General features: G+C 35.9%; 1 protein-coding gene across 11 annotated transcripts in view; it reads right to left on the reverse strand.

The window, feature by feature from the left end:
• The window catches only part of Rho-5 (rhomboid-5), a 75,162-nt gene that overhangs the window by 52,453 nt on the left and 2,125 nt on the right, over window positions 1–20,584 (reverse strand). For 3 of the 11 annotated variants that reach the window (XM_072907746.1, XM_072907747.1, XM_072907736.1), the window contains exons 1-2: window positions 16,632–19,739; window positions 9,166–9,354 (exon numbers count right to left, since the gene is read on the reverse strand). The gene's annotated coding sequence lies outside the window, so the exon portion shown is untranslated. Of the gene's footprint in view, window positions 1–9,165; window positions 9,355–16,631; window positions 19,741–20,584 lie in introns of those variants that run through there. The other 8 variants (XM_072907743.1, XM_072907741.1, XM_072907740.1 and 5 more) reach the window with 8 other exon arrangements.

A 20,584-nucleotide genomic window follows, 5' to 3' on the forward strand; every position in this document is an offset into this window, starting at 1 on the left:
CTATTCCTACCTAAAGATGGGCTCTTAAATGAGAAATTACATTCTCTTATTTGACGACACTAATTGTTTGCACATAAATACGTTGCAAATCGGAAATTAACTCCGCTCATGGCAAAGTTATCAACCTACATTGCGTGCTCGCAACGTTCTGGTTTCACGAAGCGATGCTTTACATCGACGTATATACACCTGGCGTAGATAATTCACCGTAATATCAAATTTACCCGTAGCTTCGATATATAATTCGAGATAAGAGAGACGTTCTCCAAGATGTTTCCTTTCTCGGATTCGCTGAGCGCGTCAAATTAACCGTGCCGCCGGAAGCTGCCGAGTTTCGGGCACTAGAAACTTCCGTTAATAAACGTAGAATACGTCGCTAATCCGCATCGGTGACTTAAGAACAAAGGGACCTGTCTGGCTCCTAATAGCGCACGTGCTGCATTATGCAGGCTCTAATTTTCAACGGCGTATTTCCGCCCGGGAAATCTTACCCTCGGACTTCGACAAGATATGATATATATCCTCAAATTAATAAGGATCAACCCTGTTCGAATTCGACTCTGAGTCGATTATATATCATTGAAGAATTTTTTCAAGAATCCGCGCGGAATGATCGCTAAAAGTTACAATTACAGAAAAATTAATCCCTTCTTATCCTTCCCTATTTTAAAAAAGTTTCTCCCCCCCCTCCCCAAGTTATTTCTCTCCTTGCAGGATTTTTTTTCATAAAGTTGTCGAGTTTTCCATGTGAAAAAATTAAATGGAAAGGAAGAAAGTTCAAAAGAGGCAGACAAATCAGAAGGAATCGGATTCCAATTCAAAAGAAATGTAAAATTAAAGGACACGAGAAACTGTAAGAAAGTGAAAAGTTATTCTTGCTCACGTCTGTACGAGGAATTGAAGGAGGGAGACACAATTAAGGGATAGGATGGGAAATGTCAAACGAAATACAATCTTATAAAGGTATCCCCAGGATCTTCTTTCATTACCAATTTAGAAATACTCACACACCATACATTTTGCAGTTTTAATTTAAATTATATATCGTAAACTCGACACGTCTAATAAAATCAGCGCATATGCACGAGTATATATTCCATTTTCCAATCCGGCGAGAAGGGGAAACAGCCGAGGATACTGGACTTATAATTTATTGGACAGAATAGGGGCTTGTCGCGATTTTCCACGTTGGATTCACGAAATCTATTCGGCTGCAACGAGCGGGACGTGTCGTTGCTCGGGTCGCCACAGAGGTTGGTAGAGGTGCTGAACGCTTAGCTTGATATTGATCGACCTTCTCCGCCACCCTACTCCCTTTTGCCACTCGCGTGGCCCCGCCAAGCCGCCGCATCTCCGCGCAAAGCAACGGCCGTATAGTGACGTAACGTCGGGGGGGAGAAGGGGGGGAAGAGGGGGTGGGGACAGCGAAACAACCCCTGCCCTTCCCCCCTCCTGCCCATTTCTACCCCGTGTAGCCGTTTCCACCATCCCTTCGACGGGCGTGCAGCAACAATTTGTCACTCAAAAATTGCGCCCCGGGGAAAAACGAGACGAGTCGGATGTAAGAACCGGGCGAGTCCACCCTTTCTAAATAGAAAGTCAAATAATCGAAAGCGAGAGAAACATTTCGCGATACTTGCTGAAAGTGTTAAAGCTCCAAAAAAAATTCCACGAGATCGTATACATGTAATTAGTGAGAGAGAGAGAGAAAAAAAAAAGATCCTTGGAAATTAAATTTACACACACTTTTTCCCCTTTCACATTTTATGATATGATTAAAGATGTTCGATGAATTTATAGGAGCATAATCTGTTCTTATTATACGATATTATTTTTATATTTGTACTATCTTTTATTTTTATATTATTAACTGAAAACATATATGTATTTTTTTTTTTTCCTATCGTTTATTCTATATTTATATCCCTACGTTCTGTTTTTTCTATTTTCACATTACGCAGACCGCACTTTCCGATTTGTGAGAAACACATGTTATATGAAAATAAAAGTCATTTTCAGGGAAGAAAAGGCCCAGCTGCAAGTAACTGATCAAATTTATTGGAAATGCAAATTGAAAAATATTTATTTCGTCTTAATTTAACTGATTGTGAGATTGTTAATCAGGAGAACCGGCGAATAATTAGGGAAACATCGCCGCGGAAATTAGCATGGCAGCGATATGTAATTAACGAGCGACAGACCGTCCTCCCTTAGGAGGGCCAAAGGGGGCGTGTTGCCGAATATTGTGCGAAAAGGGACGACCCTTCCGTAACCTGCAATCTGCAACCAAATGCAACTTCAAAGGAAGCACTCAAGTATCCCTCGAGAGTTTCGAGGTGAGCGAAGGTGAAACCGAGGGGCGAAGGGGGGAGGAGGGAGCGTGAGACAGGGTGCGACAGCTTCACCGCATGTTTGTTAATTAACGCTAATTAATTAAGGAGTTTCATTGCGTAGAGATACATCTATCCTACTCTGTATTTCAACCTTTTACGGTTAAATCGAGTTTCGATACCACGTTTCCGTTTACCTATTTTGGTTCTGGCCAATTGTTCTCTCTTTTTCTTATAATATATAAAAAGGCTTTATTTATCGATTACAAAAATTGATTACACAATGGTATATTTTACTTAATTAAGCTTGGAGAGAGAAATAAATTTTTTTATTCCACAGATAAAAAATTGAATTTTTAATTTAAAATATAATTAAAAAAATATTTAAAAGTTGCGACATATGATCCTTCCTCCCTCTTATCGATATTAAGATCGGCAAAATTAATCCAAGTTTATCGAAGCATCTGTCATTAAAATTGAAGTCTCTCTCGCAGTTTCTGAGATAGCTTATCTGTAAAGTACAATTAATTAAGCTGCAGAGTCACGTAACAATTTGTGAAAAGTTTTCATCCAGATAACATGTGGAATAAGAGCATACTGCTCTTTTACAGTTCTTTTATATATCTTTCATATTTCTATCTCTATATATCTATACAGTTTAGACTTTCATTATATACAATAATGAAAGTCTAAAGTTAGATACCTTATTGTCTGAGAAAAAAAAAAAAAAAAAAAAAAAAGAGAGAAAGAAATTTATTGCAATCGAAATACGGGTAAAGTCAAATAATATCTAACATACATTTCAATATTTTTGTAGAAAAATGTAATATAAAACATACATCTCTCGAATTCTTAAAAAAATCTTGAATCTATAACAAAATTGACAAGTAAACATTAAGTGTAATCCAATGAATTTACTCTCCGGTTAGAAAAGAAAGAGACAAGTACGTATACTCTCTGCAATCGCGTCCACCTTTTCTTTCTTCTAGAATCACAATTCTGATGAATGGTGCCTTATGGTTGTCAGACACAGAGTCAGGGACAAGCGCAAATTATTACGTTATTTCGCGTTATTTTCCGACGCTGATTCTCGAATCGCGCGTTATCGACGTTTCGAGATAAAGCATGCCTTTGACATCGAGGACATACCGGACATCGAGTGTGCTAGCTCAAGCGAAAGTGCCGGCCATCGAAGCAAACACGAAGGAATTAATTCCTGACCCGTTCGGGGGCCGAGACCGTCGGTCCCCGATCAAATTCAATTCTTTCATCATTTTAAGCAGCTGAGCGATCGGCGCTTCGAACGCGCAAATTGATCCCGAATTATTTCGCATTATTAAAGCTTCAATAGAGGGATCTTAATTAGGCATATAATTCTAGCTTTGATTTAATTATGCCAAACGAATCTTCAACAAGTATGTTTGGTTTACTATTATTTTTATTAATTAACCGTGTGTTTAGGATTTTATTTCATACATTGAATTTATTTATCTATTCATTTTAGAAAGATTAAATTTATTTAGTTTTATTTTCGCGCGTATTTCAGGATTAAACATTGAAATATTTAAATATATAATAAAATGTTCTCTCCTTTCTTTTATTCTTTTATTATAATTCACATTTTGCACCTTCGCTTTCCGTGGCTTTTCCTTTTTGTCGCGCCACAAGTTCACTTATAAAGGCATTCAAAGTTCACAAGTATCAAACTTATTCTTAGTTGCATCACGATTTAATTTGAATACCTTTTACACAAGAATGAGAAAATTGACTGATATCGTTAAGTTGTTTATTTTAATTATCGACTATCGCGCGCGACGCTATCGAGCGGAATTCAAGAAATAATTAACTGGATGCTCAATTAATCGACATTGTGTGCCATTCGCACTTTTAATCTTTCCTTGAAAGTTCATCCAATATATAATCGATAATAAATAAGTAGATAATTTGATGATAAATTAATATATTTCGACATAGCATAATATATATATTTTCTCAAGTAATCTCATTATCGTAACAAACACACAATAATTTACATGTCAATTACATTCAACAAATTGTAATAATCAACTTATTCGCACAATAATTACCAAATAATTATCTCAATTAAATCGATCAATAGCGTATGCATATTTATATGTACACATGCGAAAAACCGTACTGATAAACCGTTATTGATCAAATCTTGGATCTAAAAACTGGAAAATTTTATACGTATTATTTTCGCGACTTTACGTTTTTCTTTATTCATTTTACGAATCATCTCTGTTTCATTGCGTATCTCGTACGAATTTTTTGCCTGAGGTAAAATTCATATCTCGTTCCTGTTTGTTTTATCATCCCCTTCGAAACGCGAAAAAATGAATTTTGAGGCAGACGAGGGATGAGCCGTTGAACATTTTATCGCCTGATAAAATCGTCGCGATTTTATCCGTCTGAGAATTTTAAACAGTCTATTTCTCGAATTAAGATAATAAAACAAGTTTCTTATTTCTGACAATCATAATTTGTAATAAATAACATTTTACATTTTAAGACGTTTAAAATTTTAGAGAAATATATATAAATATTTATAAAATGTATATAAAAGTTTATATATATCAACCACAATATTGATTATGCATTATTAAAGAAACTTATGCAATGCTTAAGTGAAATTTACTTTTTGAATTAATTAATACATAGTAAGAAACCCTATCTATCTTTACATGATAATCACATTTAAACTTTTATATTAAATTAATATATACTTTTAATACTATTATATTATTAAGATTATTATTATTAAAGCGACAAAACAAGTTTCTTAAAAAATAATAAGATCTTTATATCAATAATGTATCAATGTTAAAAAAAAAAAAAAAAAAAAAAAAAAAAAAAAAACTAAATTACAATAACAACAAGAAATGAAAATAGAAGATCGAAAAAAACTCTCCACATATCATTTATACATTACATTTTTATAAAATTAAAAAATTTTTAATTATTTTCTCTCTTGAATGAATATTTTTATAAAGGAAAAAGGAAGCGCAACAAAACTCGAGCACATCTCCGATGTGCAGCAACGACAAAAGGGTAACAAAAAATCATTCCCCATCGCGCGCTCGTAATGCAAGCGCGTTAATGAGCGCAATTAATTCGTCTAATTAATAGCTGCGACAGCAGTCGCCACCCATCCCCATCTCTCCCAACGTCGTCGTTTCTTTTCCTTCTTTCCGCGATGTTATTTATGGCCAGCGGCATATTATACTCCGCGTGATTTTCATCCATTAAATTCAACGGAAGTGACCCTCGTATTTCTCGACTTAGATTCGGTCGTATTTAATTGCATTCCTCATCAAATATTACCCTCCTTCCCTATTACAAGATTATAACATGTCTCGCGATGATAAGCCGACGAAAATTATGCACTTATGCTATCTGTGATATGACCGATGAAAATGAGAGATTTGTTCAATTCAGAAGAGAATAGAAATGTTTCATCTGTAAGACATAATGTAAATCTATGTATTTTGGTCTGTCATTATTATATCGATTAATATGTTTTGAATTCCTTCAAATTAAAAGATAATGGTAAATATTAAATCTAAAAAATTATTGCAAACTATAGTAAAACATGTAGTTATTAATCAAGTTGAATTATCTTCTATTGAAAACTCATTTTATATATATATATATTTTTTTCTTTTTCAGAGAAGCATACTTTTGTCTGCGAATTATTCAATCAATACAAATTCCATACTTAATTTAGTAAAATTATTCTAATTATAATATTTACTTTAAACCACACACAACATTGTAACAGATATAATTAAGAGAAATAACGCTTCCGCGTTTTAATTTATATAGTACTTCTCATAAATATATATCAATTTGCTAATCTTCGTCACATCTATTCTAAATATGTAACAGGGATAGCAGGACAGTCTGTATAATTGTTCAACCGAGATCCTTTGTGTGAAACATCACGTTATACCCTGTCGGGTGATTTGCAGATAGAGTGAGAACGAGGGACAAGCGGGGGCGTGTTTAGTCACTGTCGGTTAAGTATACAGTATTCCAGCCTCCATTAAGGAAATGAATTTCCATCCCGTCTCTTCCGATTCTACCCTATCCTCCCTCCTCCACGGAAAAACTAGTCGAGAAACCCCGCTTGCACATCCTCGATCTTATCCTCTCGAGACTCCTCGAGTTGTCTCGAATCCTTATCGCGGGTAGACTGCGACGTTTGCTGCCCCTTGTCGGCCAATTATTTTCGCTAATTAATAAGAAGAATTATGCGACTTTAAATCCGAAAAGATGTCGCAATCTCTTCAAAAATATTCTGTCTCAATTTTTCACAAGATTGCATCGAGAGAATTATTGTAAAATTTTATCTGCAAAAGTTTCATCTTTTTTTGGAAAATAAAAAATATTTCTCTCTAAAAACAAAAATATTTTTTCGCTTGTGAGAATTTTCATACACCTACACTTTGAAATCTACTTAATAAAAAAATATAATTTCTTGTGTAAAAAAAAAAAAAAAAAAAGTTTATACTGAAAAATCGACTGTATATTATATATTTCTATAAATATCAATTTTCGATAAATAAACTTTTGCATTACGCGGATTAATACTGTGTGCGAAGGTTGCGATAAAAATATTACCAATGTGATTTTTAAGGTAATAAGATGTTCGTGTCGCTAACTCATCCATGAGGCTGGTTGGGAAGACAAGCTGTTATCTCTTCGAAAGAAATTGCTTTTGGTTTTATCACGCAGTTGCGATTGATATAGATTGATCATCCTGACCCTCTCGTGGGGTAGATAAATCATTCTCGAGGAGATAGGGTTGAACGATGAGCGTGACTCGTCACCGAGAAACCTCGAAACGCGCTGCGCTCTAAAGAACTTCCGTTATTTTCAGTTCACATTTAGAAACCAAGCGTTTTAGTTTCGTTTTAATTCGATTTTATTTGAAATATTATTCTCTTTTGCTCTTTCTTCTCTCCGCTTGTGATCTTTAATTCGAATTTTTTAGACTTACTTTTCAAATTATTTTTAATTAAAAATTTTTATTATTCTAATTTTTATTCGCATTATTACTCCATTTTTATTAACTTGATCAATTTTAGCAAGCTTATCATTTCTTAATAATTTAATTAATTCTATTCACGAATCTACATACACGCTATATACAATGTGTGTGATATATCATCATACATAAGCATAACAATGCTCGAAAACAATGTAATCACTTTCTGAATGCACTTTGCAAAGTGAATCGTAATCTCCCAGCCACGGTATAGTCCCGGCAGGGTTTCAACTCTCGTAATCCTCTGTTGGAGAGCAGGCGCCTTTGTGAACGTCAACATACTTCGATAAGTTCGAAAAGTCGTCGATGTACAACCGGCCGATCTACTTCCGTAACTTTGCCGTAGTCTCATCCCCCGGAGTACTTGGGGGAGCGGGACAAAAAACGTTTGACCGCTTTAAATCACCGAAGAGGATCGAAAAGTTTTCCCCAAACGTCCGCCATTGCATTTAAAAGTACACGACGTTAGGTTGAGATAAAAACTTGGCACGATAAAATGGTCAACAAGATTTTCGAAAGAGAAACAGCTGGATCTTTGATATCTCCATGCATTCCGCGTAATCTTCAAAATAATAATCTATTAATCTTAATCATCCAACTTATTTAAAATAAATATTTTAAGACACTGTACGTGAGCAGAAAATCCTAATTGAACAACTTTGTCAAATAATTTAAAGAAGTGGGTATGCTTACGTTTTAAATGTTTATTAAAAAACTTAAGAGTAATAAAATAAAAACATATCCCTAGCACTTTAAGATGTCGAAGAGAAAAGAAAGATATATAAAAATTGGATGAAGGAAGAAATCGATTGGCGAGATTCTCTCTTGTTGTATAAATAAGTAATCTTTTCCGACAAGTTTTTTTCTATCAAATGACTGATTCACGAAATATATGAAACCGATTTTCAATCGTCTAGCACGGCCGTTTAAGGAACACGTTCCTAAGCACCCCTCCTCCCGCCTGCCGCATGAGGATGCGACGATGCTTCTGACAAATGGCTCTGTTTACAATGCGTCTAACCGAGCGATCGTGCACCCTCCGTTAGAAACGTATAATAGAATACCGTCTCACGTGTCGAGATAAGCCCCTTTGCCCCCTCCCCTCCCCCCTCCTCTCGCCAAGTCTTCGATAACTCCCAGCCCGTTTCCACCCCTTCCGCGATTCCTAGCGCAAACATCCGCTCGAAAGGGATGATCGATCCGCCTCCACGTGAGACGTCGACCTGCACGTGCAGGCCGAGTCATAATTTGCAACCTTTATCCAACGGTAGGTAGGTTAATCCCTTTGCTATCACTGACGGAGATTGTCGCGAATAGCGCAAGAGATATTTTATTACAGAAATCTCGGAACTAACAGATGTAATTATATCTCTCGGCATGTATATTTAACAGGATTTAACAGAAAAGATCCAAATAGACCATCTTCAAAATTCAATTTTTTGTTGATTTTAAAGTATAACGTAATTTAAAAGTACACGAATATCACATAGAGGTTTCTTTAAATCAATAAAAAATGTAAAACAGTTTCAAAAAGAGATGCGACAAAAATATGCAACAATATGACATAACTTATTTTCACGCAATCGCGTGTATTTTCAGTTACGTATATATATATATATATATATATATATATATATATATATATATATATATACGTAATAAAAGATGTAAATCAAAATACCGTAAATTCTAATTCCGGCAGTTGGAGGTTCGAGGTACGACGTAAGTAAATAGATATCGATTACAAGAGACGAGTGTACGAACCTGTTCTGTTGTTCGTCGACAGTGACGGACGGGAGGGTTGCTGGTCTTCGGCAAGGGGGTTGCTCGCCCTGTCGTGCTCACCGGTCCTCGAACCGCTCGAGAGCGGCCAGCCAATCCTCCTTTGAGCCCTTCGCTAGTCCCGGAACGAGCCCTATGCCCGACTCGCCCGTACTACGCATGCCAGGGATTCTGCAACAACCAGAAGGCATCCTCGTCATTCCGATGCTCGCCTTGCACGTGATATCTTAATATTTAATGTAGAAGACAATAGAGATTTTTCTTCGTCGAGTTAGCTTAAATTATTCTTCAGCAATCGAAAAATTTAGCCAAAAATCAAAGAGCCTCTCTCTCTATCGCAAATTAAATTTTAAATACGAATAAATAAATAACAGAATGATTCCTTGACTTTCAAAAGTATCCATGTACATGCATGCATCTAGCGCGAATAAATTTGAATATCAATTAAAAAATTCTTATTTTTAATCAATATTAATTTTTATTGTAATAATTCCTTTCGAGGAAAAAAATCTTGTTAATGTACGAAGAGCTTATCTGATTATATCTTGAAATTTGCTTTGATATTTAGAAAATTTAGTTCAAAACTAAGTTTCTCATTCTCATTTCTTTTCTCCTCGCTGTGTGCATCCTCCTATACGTCTCTCAGATCTTGAGGAAACGCAAAGGTAAAGGAGAGGTCGGGGTTAAGAATTTCACTAAATGACGTAACTTTTATCGGCGAACATCGCAACTTTGCAAACTGTGCTGTTGCGAGGAGAAGCCGACGCCGACGATAAGGACGACGATGAGAACGACGAAGGCGACGGTGATGGCACTTTTCGTCTTGATGACGAGAAGGTGCCGGAGGTACGAAGTCGTTTAAAGTTAGACGAGACTTTGACGGCCGCGCACCTCTTCCTTCAAATTGACCCGGAGATAGTGGTGGATGGTGGAAAAATGAAAAGGTATAGTAAGCATAAAGTATTCCGGAACAAAGAAATGGGAAACGAAGATGTAACTTCGTGGAAACAAATATTCCTAAAATCCGGCATTTGATTAAAACAGAATTTTTTTTTTTTTTTCGAAAAAATTTAAAGTTTCGTCTAAACAAATGTAGAAAATTTTTTTGCGTCCAAAACATTAGAAAAACGTAATAAAATATATAGAATACATATTTTATAAATATAAAATGTATTCTCGCAGAATCAGAGAATAAATTCTAACGCGATAAGTTTCTATAACAAAATAAAAATAATTACGTAAAATATTTTACATTCAAGATATTTCTTGATTGTCTGAATATATTTTTCCCATACAAATAGTATAAAAACTATTTGCTCTTAGGAACAAAAAATATATTTTGCAAAAATAGTGAAATAAAAGAAACTTTATAATAATTTCATGAATAACATTATACAAATAATATAAAAGAGAAATAAAAAAATATTCTACTCGTTTCCATAAAAGATTTTAAGCAAATATGCAAACTGGATAAAAAATTATTAAAAAGATAAAACTTTTTAATAATTTTTAATATTTAAAATGTTCAAAAATAAAGGTAAATCAAATATATGCAGGAAATTTGATTCATTTTCTTGTTTTAAGTAAAAAAATAAATGTAAAAAAAAAAAAAAAAAAGAGATTTCATAATAAACATTAAAAAAACCTATGAAAAAAATTAATAATTTTTATATGTAGTTAACACATTACTAATAAAAAAAATTATATATCCGTATTTCGCACGAGTTACATTTCGAAATTACACCAATATCTTTTTATCTGTCAGTCTAAGAAAGAGAATTGATGGCATACGAAGAAATTTGTTTCTACTTCAACTTTGCTCATCGCAAGGAAACATGACGCGCGATTTCTCGTTTCTGACACCGTCCAATATGGTCACGGTGCACGAAAGTTTTAGAATTTTAAACGAAAATACACCTCCCTACATGCTGGCAGTATTACAGAAACAACTGAGAAGACAAAACGGACTTCGGAAGACGGCGATGGCCAAAGTGTCGGGTTCTGTCTGTCTCTCCCCCCCCTCTCACATTCTCCAAGAAGAACGACTAACTTCCATCGCGTTGTGAGGGGACTAGGTATGTCGACTACGAATCCACGAATCAAACTTTTTAATGGAAAAGCCGGCTTGCCGGAATTATTTTTCGGGAATAGAGACGTCCTGGGTTTTCCCATCCACTTTGCTCGCCCTTCCGGTCGACAAGAACGGACCGGTGATTTACATCGGGGGTGGTTGTCCCACCTCTCTTCCCCGTCGTCCCTCAGCGGCACCGGGGATATTACCCTTGCAGGATGCGCCCGTGAATCATTATGAAATATCTTCGGATAGCTCGGGGAACTCGCGACCTCAATGCCATTAGCGGCGAGGAATTTAAGGAAATTTGGAAAAAGGGGTGAAAAAAGCGGAAAACCATTTTTAAGAATCCTTTCTTCTTTTCGCACCGCGTGTCACGTTATTATTCAACTTTGGACTATCGATAAAATGCAGTTTCTTGTCTAGCCACTTTGGAAGTCACAGATTTGATTAAAATCCTCCTTCCTATAAATGTCACATTATCTATTTTAAACAGTGAATAAAGTACTTCACTCCTTTGGTTGGTTATCTCTGCAAAAAACCGCGAAGTGTATTATTCTTTATGTTCGGTCAAATTGTCAAATCTATGTCTCTCTTTCTCTATTATTTTATTTCTCTTTAATGATAATTAATATAAAAGGCATTTTCTCTCTTGTAAAAATCTACTGTGTTTTATATATATCCTGATAAAATTATTGCACTCAAATACAGTGGGGAACGCAAATTAGATTATTATTAATACTTTTTAAAAGAAAAACAGTGCATGTTAATAACATCATAGTAATAAAATAATAAGATATAATTAATTTCTTACAAGTATCTCCGACTATATTAAAAGCGTTTAATATACATATAATAATTTCGATTTTTATATTATAAAAGTAAATTTTCCATTTGTCTTAAAAAATTCTAATCACCTTTAAACAAAGTTTAATTATTTATTTGAGTGCAAAATATGAGAGAAAAATGCAATGGACTGCAATGCACAGTTGGAAGACTCTTTCGAACGACATTTTAATTTAAGGACGAAAAGAAGCAGAACAATGAGAAAGAGGGAGATAGAGAGAGGGGGGAGGGGGAGAGCAAAATGGATCGAGCATTCGAGAGATATAGGCATCCGCACTGATGTGTGTGTGTTACGTATATGTATGTGTTGTGGACCAGTGTGGGTGCACGTGAACTTAGGTAACGCGTGCGTGTGTATCGAAGTGTATATATCGATTTCGCGAAAAGGGGTCACCACCGCACTACTTTACAGCATACTAAATCAATTCTTCCGTGCGCATCGGTCGTCCTTATACTTTCTTAAAGTTATGAACATGATGCCGCGGAAAAGCGCAATCGCGAGTCATCGAACGCGTCTGTCCCTTGCCAACCCTCTCCTGCCACCTCTAATTAATGCACGTATTTTTATTATCTATATGTATTTTTCCAATTTTTTATACTTCAATAATATTATCTTTCCGCAGTTTGGCTTTCTCATATTGTTAGCTGCTTGATCAATTATTAATTTAAAGAAACATTTATATAAAATAATAAATATATAGGTATAATATTGTACATATGTACATAGTGCTAATTAATATATAAATGTTATATTTCATTAATAATAGAAATTATGAATTAAATACTCATCATGAGATTTTTTAAGCGGCATAAAAAATAATTTTCATTTAAACCATATTAAGTAGTTTTTATCAGCAATATCTAGTTCAGCAAATAAATTTATTCTTTTGTTGCACGTAATTTTATATGTATATATACAATATAAAACATTATAGACTGTTTCTTTAACTTTTATCTAAATATAATATCAATTATATATAATAAATTTTATTTTACTTCTGTTCCATTTTAATAATACATTGATACGCCGTTAGAAGTACTAGATTTTCCGAGGTTTCCAAGATCTAATCTCCAGTGTTTAATTACACAAAATTTATTCTGTACTCATCCTAGATTACAATATGCTCTACTTTGTAATGTTAACATGGAAATTCACATTGTTCCAAACTTTTAAAAGCAAATGTTTTTTTTTTTTACTTATCTTTCGTAATAATCTTAATTATAATGAATTTAATAACCTAAGCCCAACAATTTTCGCATTATGCTTTAGATCTGGGCAATCTGCCCCACGATCATAAAAATATCCCACCTATTTATTTGTATAAAAAACAAGTTGGTTGCTTAGAGGTAAATACCTCTTTGCCTTCAATAGTATTTATTTGCATATTTCGTCGTATGAAAAAAATATAACTGCTTTAAAAATTCAGTTTAGGAACCTTGACGCTATCTTAAATATTTTAACTTAATAAATAGATATTAATGAAAATAAAAAAAATTATAATTTTTTGAAGTAACATAAAAATAAAATTAACACTCGATATCTTCGGATGATTCCCCTTTTCTTCGATCCTTTCCTTTAAAATGCATCAACAATTTTCAAACTTTTTTGCGATGGAGAATCAAGACTACATCGAAAATTCTGTAAATGGGGTGCTAACTTTATGAGGTAGTAGATCAACCGCGTTGAACGCGCGTTCTGTTTGTGACTGTCGCGAAACTTTCCGGATTTCGGCTGAGCAGCGAAAAATTTCTGCGGATCCTAGAGGAGGATGCTCAAAATTTATGCCCCCTTTCTCCCTTCTTCTGCCCCTCACAGCACAAGCGCCGGCAATTAATTTCAAGCTCTCGCTTTTCAGGAACGCATTTCGGATGCGCCTCTCTAATGGCGCCACAAATCACCACCGTAATGATCCCGATGCTAAAAGAAGCACGATCATCACCACTTGCGTCTCTTTCCTCCTCGTTTTTGTCCGACATAGTGACAGGAGAATCATCCCATCACTTATCGATTTTCAATTGAAATAATGTCTGTCCAGAGTCTGTCGAAAAAAGAAATGATTTAATTTGTATTATCAAATTCTGTAGCCACCTCAGAATCGATTTTTCTTTAGAAAAAATTTTAAAAACAAATTTATTGCAATTTTTAAATATTCTGCGTAGATATATCTCGATAAAGAAACTTTAAATTAAAATATTGTAAAAGAAACATCTACTTTAAATTTATATTAATATTTAATTAATAGTCAGATTTTATGCTTTTCACTTTATCAATTTATGCTATTCACTTCTATCATTTATGACTAAAGAAATCATCTATCCACAAAACATATCTATTAAAAAGATTGTATCATGTAATTATTGTTTTATGCGTTTTAATATTGTAAACAATACTAAATAGATTTTAAATTTGACTTTTCTTAATCTCTGTTCTATTAATGTAAAAATTGACCTTTTTATCCAGCGACATTTTTAGGAATAATAAAGACAGTTAATGATATCATTTCGTGTACAATTTAACATATAAATATTTCCCTTTAACATAATATTTACATGCGCCCCGTATGCTACGTTAAGCAAACCGGTCAGTCGATTGATTACTTATAATTAATAAAATAAATATCGAAAAGCACAAACAAATATTAATGAGGAGAAAATTATGCGGTAATTAGTTTCACTATATGAAATCGCTATTTTGAGAAAGTATTATTCGCTCATTATAAACCTTAACAATTTATCCTGCTATGTTTAACTTCCACTTCTGTTGCGAATTACATCTGTTCATATTTTCTTCCGTTTAATTAAGTTCCTTCTACATTTGCGTCGAGTTTTACTCTATCCGTATAAATTAGAGAAAATATATAGTAAAAAAAAAAAAAAAAAAAAAAAAAAAAATGCGTCTAAAAATTTTGTATTCTCTTATGTTGATAAAATTGTCAAGTATATGAGCATTTTTTTTTTTTTTAAAAGAAGCTTCTCTTTTCTCTCGAGAACCAAGCTTTCGCAGATTTTCTCCGAAAGACGATTTCTCTCCCCGTCACGTTTATCCATCAGGGGAAGAGGACAGACGCGGAAACGGATGCGATGGCGTGTGCATCGCGGGTGATTTTCATTTTGCGAACTGAATATGATTTGCCGTACGAACGAGCATGTAGGTTAGCGCTTTCCCGAGGCTTTATGTACCGGTACATGGGAGTGAGAGATAGGACTTGCAGGTTGTGTCACCGTTCCTGACCCTCCTTTGACCACGCTCTTTCCCTCCCGCCAAAACGCCACCCTCTTCCCTTCCTGCCTTCTTCCAGCGGGAAATGCTAAAACTTAAGTTGCTGTTTATTCGCAACGCAATGCTGCCCCGTTTTCACACTTTTTGGTGCAAAGTTCGTGACTACTACTTCAGTTAGTATTTCCGATACTTTAAAGTCACAAAACGGAGTGTACTGTTAAAAAATATAATGTAAAAGAATCGTGTATAAATCGGTCATTAAGATTAAATTTATATTTTATGATGCAGATGTTAGCTTAGATTTTTCATTTAAGCAATTTTTTTTCTAAATATTCAAAATATATAATTATTTCTTTGCAAAATATTAATAACGTGAGTTATTTTTAAAAAAGGGATATCAATGTTGGGAAAATTTGTTGTCTCTCATGTAAATAAATAGTCGCAAAAAATAATAATTGCATTGAAGCTTCGACTGGTCAAGATAATCACGTGCTGTATTCTTATAAAAATTTTGCAAATAATATGTCAACATTACAATAAATTTCACGTTATTGAAGTCAAACAATTTTATTATCTATTATTATGTTTTATGTTAATTTCGATAAATAACTATAAGTGTTTAGATCCTTGTTTCTGTAATCGCAAAAGAACTGGTCTTTTATTATACTTTTTTATATCAATTTAATTTTATCGCATTATTCCTTTTGTCAATTTCTTAAAGAATTATGCAAAAACAATCTAACATTCGACATTGAACATTTTATTAATCAAACAAATTATATTTCGCAAAATATAATTGAGCTATAATTTTAATATAGGATAATTCCGGAGGTGATGACCAATGAAAAATTGAATCTTTCACCATATGATGATATTTTTTTATGTTTTTATTGTCAAAAGTCTAATTTGTTTTGCTAATTATAAAGAGAAAAAATTAAAGTTTATGTTCAGTTTTAATCATAAAGATTTTCAATTGAGAGTGTTATAAAAAAACCATGACTATTATTCTTGGATTTATCCTAATTAATAAAAAAATAAATATTCTTTATATATACCTAACCAACTTATTTCTATTATTCTTACGAAACGAAATAGCGTTTCTTTTTATACACGATACCTATATCTCTATAAAAAAAAAAAAAAAATACCACAAAAAGCGAACCGATAATACTTATCGACGGCGACGCCTGTAGAATAAAACCTTTTTTAAAATAATTCAATTTACGTTTCGATTTTTTTCTTGACCAAGACCTATTCGATCAGTTCTCGCACTTATTTTGATAGTACAAAATGGCGTGACGAAATACTCACGTCTCGCGAAACGGAGAGACCTGGCCCTTCACTGGCGTAATCCTTGGAAGCGAGGAAAATCGGCAAACCACTTCCCGTAGCACTAGCAATTGATCTCACACAGACTCTTACGAAACATCTAAAACTACTTATCGGTCCATCGCCGAAATCACTCGATCTCCATCGTTCCTGGCGTACCCGACGCCTATTAGTCTAATTCTCGGCCATGTCCTTGAAAAAAAAAAAAAAAAAACGTTACATTTGGTGTCTTTCTCGGGCGCTATTCGACAGATTTATCCACCTTCCATGAAGAACCACCATCGCTTGCCGCCCCGTGAGTCCCGTAGATCCTTCAGCGATCATCCCGCTCCCACGGGTCTTCCAATTCTCGTCGAGATTCCGCTTCCCAGAGGCGAAGAGTATTCGTCTGTCACTTCTAGAATCGTAGGGAAGGGCCTACAATTTTCGTCATCGCGATTCTTCTCGACAGAGAGGTCGTTTAAGCGAGGACGAGGGAGGTTTCTCGACAGATGAACGAGTCCTCGTGGAGGAAGAAGAATCAGCGGCGCGCAGAGGACATTTTTTGGCAGCATAAAAGAACTCAATTTTTTTTTTCTTTTTTTTAGTACCAGGATATAATTTTCTTGAGGAGATAAGGATTTCTCGCGATGCTGAATTTTCTAAGCTACGCAAATGGAGTTTTCCAAAGCGATTCGGACGAGCGCTATTTCTTGATTCAAAAATAAATCTCTCATCTTTGGTGGAAAAGCCGCGATTTTTCCTAGCGAAATTAATTTTGACGCTTTGAAGATGATAGATGATTAGCTCGTCATGTTTTTCAACAAACGGAGAACGCAGTTCTACATCTTGCCTTTCTGCGGAATATTCTCACTGTCAGCGCACGATTCTTCATTCCTGAAGACTCCTGCAGGTTTTCCTGATGTGCAAACCGTCATCTTACTTTCCTCAGTAATTGATCAATCGATAATATTTCCTCGCTCCATCTAAGGATACTGCATCTCTCTCAATCGACGCTTCTCTATTTTTATTTCCTTACGTTTCTCTCTCTTCTCTTCTACACAAATCCAACTTTTCTTATTCTTCAGCGATTCCATGTAACAATTCACCAAACGACTCGAAAGTGTGTCCCTCAATCCTTGACGTACTCAGTCTTAAATGTCTATGTAACATTTCTCAAGAGAATTAACATAGAGATCTACCCCTCTCTGCCCGCATGACATTCCTGGATAAGTATCGCCGAAGCACAATTTACTCTTCATCAACTAATGGACCCGCGCATCTCCTCTTCCCGCATGATGATATATTCCTCAAAGAAAAAAAAAACTACACCGATCCACCAAATTAACCCGCGCACTGCTCTTTTACTCCCTAAAACCTGGACACATTTCACCTCCCTCAATAATACGGATCCACGGTCGCTTCTCTCTCACCGCACAGAATTTCCCGACAAATCCACCCGAACACACAATCTCTTCTATCTCGACGGATTAAATCCACGCCTTTCCACTCTTGCAATTCCCCTTGTCAAATATTAATCACTCGGCACACAACTTTTTCTCTCTTTCTCTTTCTCTCTTTCACACACACTCTCTCTCTCTCTTTCTTTCAAGATCCAAATCCACGCCTTTCCTCTGCCTGTACAAAGTTCCTTCCTTTATCACGCACAAAAGCTTTCCTGGCCAAAGGCAGAGCACGCTTTTCAGCCTTGATACACGAATCTATGGGCCTCCGGGCGACGAGCAGAGGAGGAATTCGAGCGGAAGCGACGCGGTAACCCAGTTTCCAACGGGAGAGCCGCTCCTCCCGGCATGCAGCGCATAAAAATGGCTCCAGTCCCAAGGCGTCGGAGACGTCGCGACGTCCTAGAACGTCCCAGGGTTTTCCCGATCAAGCGCTGAAAAGCTTCCTGCTTCTCAGTTGGTTCCTACACAAGCGACACGGATTCTTCTCCGGAAATCACTCGCTCTACTTGATCACCGGAAAGCTCACCGTTGCAATAGCGAAACGAAGAGGAAGGGGGAGGGAGAGAGAAAGAAAGAGAGAAATATATAGAAATAGATAGAGAAAGAGAAAGAGAGAGAGAGAGAGAGAAAGGGAGAGAGAGAGAGAGAGAGAGAGAGAAAGAGAAAGAAGAGAGATTACTCTGTAAATCAAACGTCGTATTCGACGAGTCGCGAGGACGTCCCGACGCTTCCGCGAGAGAATAACCTCCGCGCAGCCAAAATGGTGGACGGCACTCCCGAGGGCAAATTGACGTTTCACTCCGCCTGATTCGGCGCCGTTTGGTTCCGTTTTTGGCGAACGTCCGACTTCCGGCGACCCTCTCGTCGATCCGCACGAGTTATCCCGCAACGATACCACTCCGCGCCGCGTAAGGGTAACCTCCGTACGGGAGATCCACGGTCCACCCTAGACGACGTGCAGTCTTTCGAAATGGACTTTCCGCACCGCTTCCACCCCGCGCGATTCCACTCGGACGCGCGCGCGCGCTTGCCCGCGCGCGGTTACACGTTCCACGACGACGCTCAGCGTCGTGCGGGCCCCACCTGACCGTCGTCGGTCGCCCTCAGCGTCGTGGATGGACCCGTGGGGCAGGATAGCGTCGGCAGGATCCTCGCCGAAAGCATTCGAGGGAGGGTGGACCGCACACGCCGCGCCATCTGACGATCTCGCGGCAAATCCAACCCCTTGTCATGGCCGCCGGACCAACCCCCTCGAGTCAATAATAGAGCCAGCGAACGCGAATTCCGCGGCCGCAGCGCCTACGCGACGTCATAGATGACGGCCTCATCCTCCGGAGGACACGCAGACACGGACGTCGCGACTCGCGCTCTACTTGAAAGGCGTCGGACACCTCGAGAAGCCTTCCCTCGCCTCTGTCTCTGTGCGCGCCCCCGTTACTCTTTTTTCCCTTTTTTTTCTCGCACGCGATCACAACGCCGGGGCCAGCCTCTCCGAGGTGTTCGGGCGACTGCGCGATTCGCACTGAATGCACCCCCGCATGGGAACCAAGAGGGTGCGAGCGGTGACCAGGAATGTGACTAGAAATTTCATTTGTCCAAGAGAAATGCTCTAACAACACACGCGTCTTCCTCTCCGCATTTTTTTAATTTAACTCATTAGCCATATTAAAGAGAATTTCGATATTCGCGCGTAAAAAAGAGCAAACTAATGGAAAAATATGACAATTTTTTATCTTTCTATTTACTTTCAACTAATTAAAAATATGCGTTTGTACCTATATTATAAGTTTTTTCAACTTTAATTCAATTTTTTTCAATTGTGTATGTAAAGGACATATATAATGAAATTTATAAGCAAATTCATGATACATTTTCACATAATAAAGTTTCCTCATCATGATTTATACGAAAATAAATGTATTGCATTATGTACATAATAATATTGACATATAAAAAAATGTTCTCTTTAAGAAATGAAAAAGACTTGCAGCTTCAATAACAAGTTTAGCTAACTCTAGTATCTTTTAGAATGAATATTTTTACTCACATAATTTTTTTAATATAAATATGTATTTTTTAAAAGAAAAATAAAAAGTTATATTACGCATATATACTTTTAAAATTAATATCTTTTTTTTTTTCTTAAGTAATATTATATTTATAAAATATTATAAAAAAAAAAAGAAGACAGAAAAGAAGAAATCTCTCTTTTAACGCAATAAAAATTATATTTATTTTTACAAGATTGTAAGAGATGTTTAAAATTTAAACAAGACGTTGAATAATATTTGGCAATTCAAACAAAACCTTGAAGTGGAAATCTTGATAACTTGAAGCGAGGATAATTCCTCGGATAATTGATAATCGCTATTAATTTAACCAAAATCTTAAGCTATTTAACGGAAAATGTAAATTATAATTTTACGGGCAATAAAGTGACAATTTCGCCTCTCAATACCGTCCCTGTCGGGGAAGCACGAATGTTGCCGG

The sequence above is a fragment of the Anoplolepis gracilipes genome, chromosome 15 (assembly GCF_047496725.1).
Source record: "Anoplolepis gracilipes chromosome 15, ASM4749672v1, whole genome shotgun sequence".
Classification (NCBI taxonomy): Eukaryota; Metazoa; Arthropoda; class Insecta; order Hymenoptera; family Formicidae; genus Anoplolepis; species Anoplolepis gracilipes.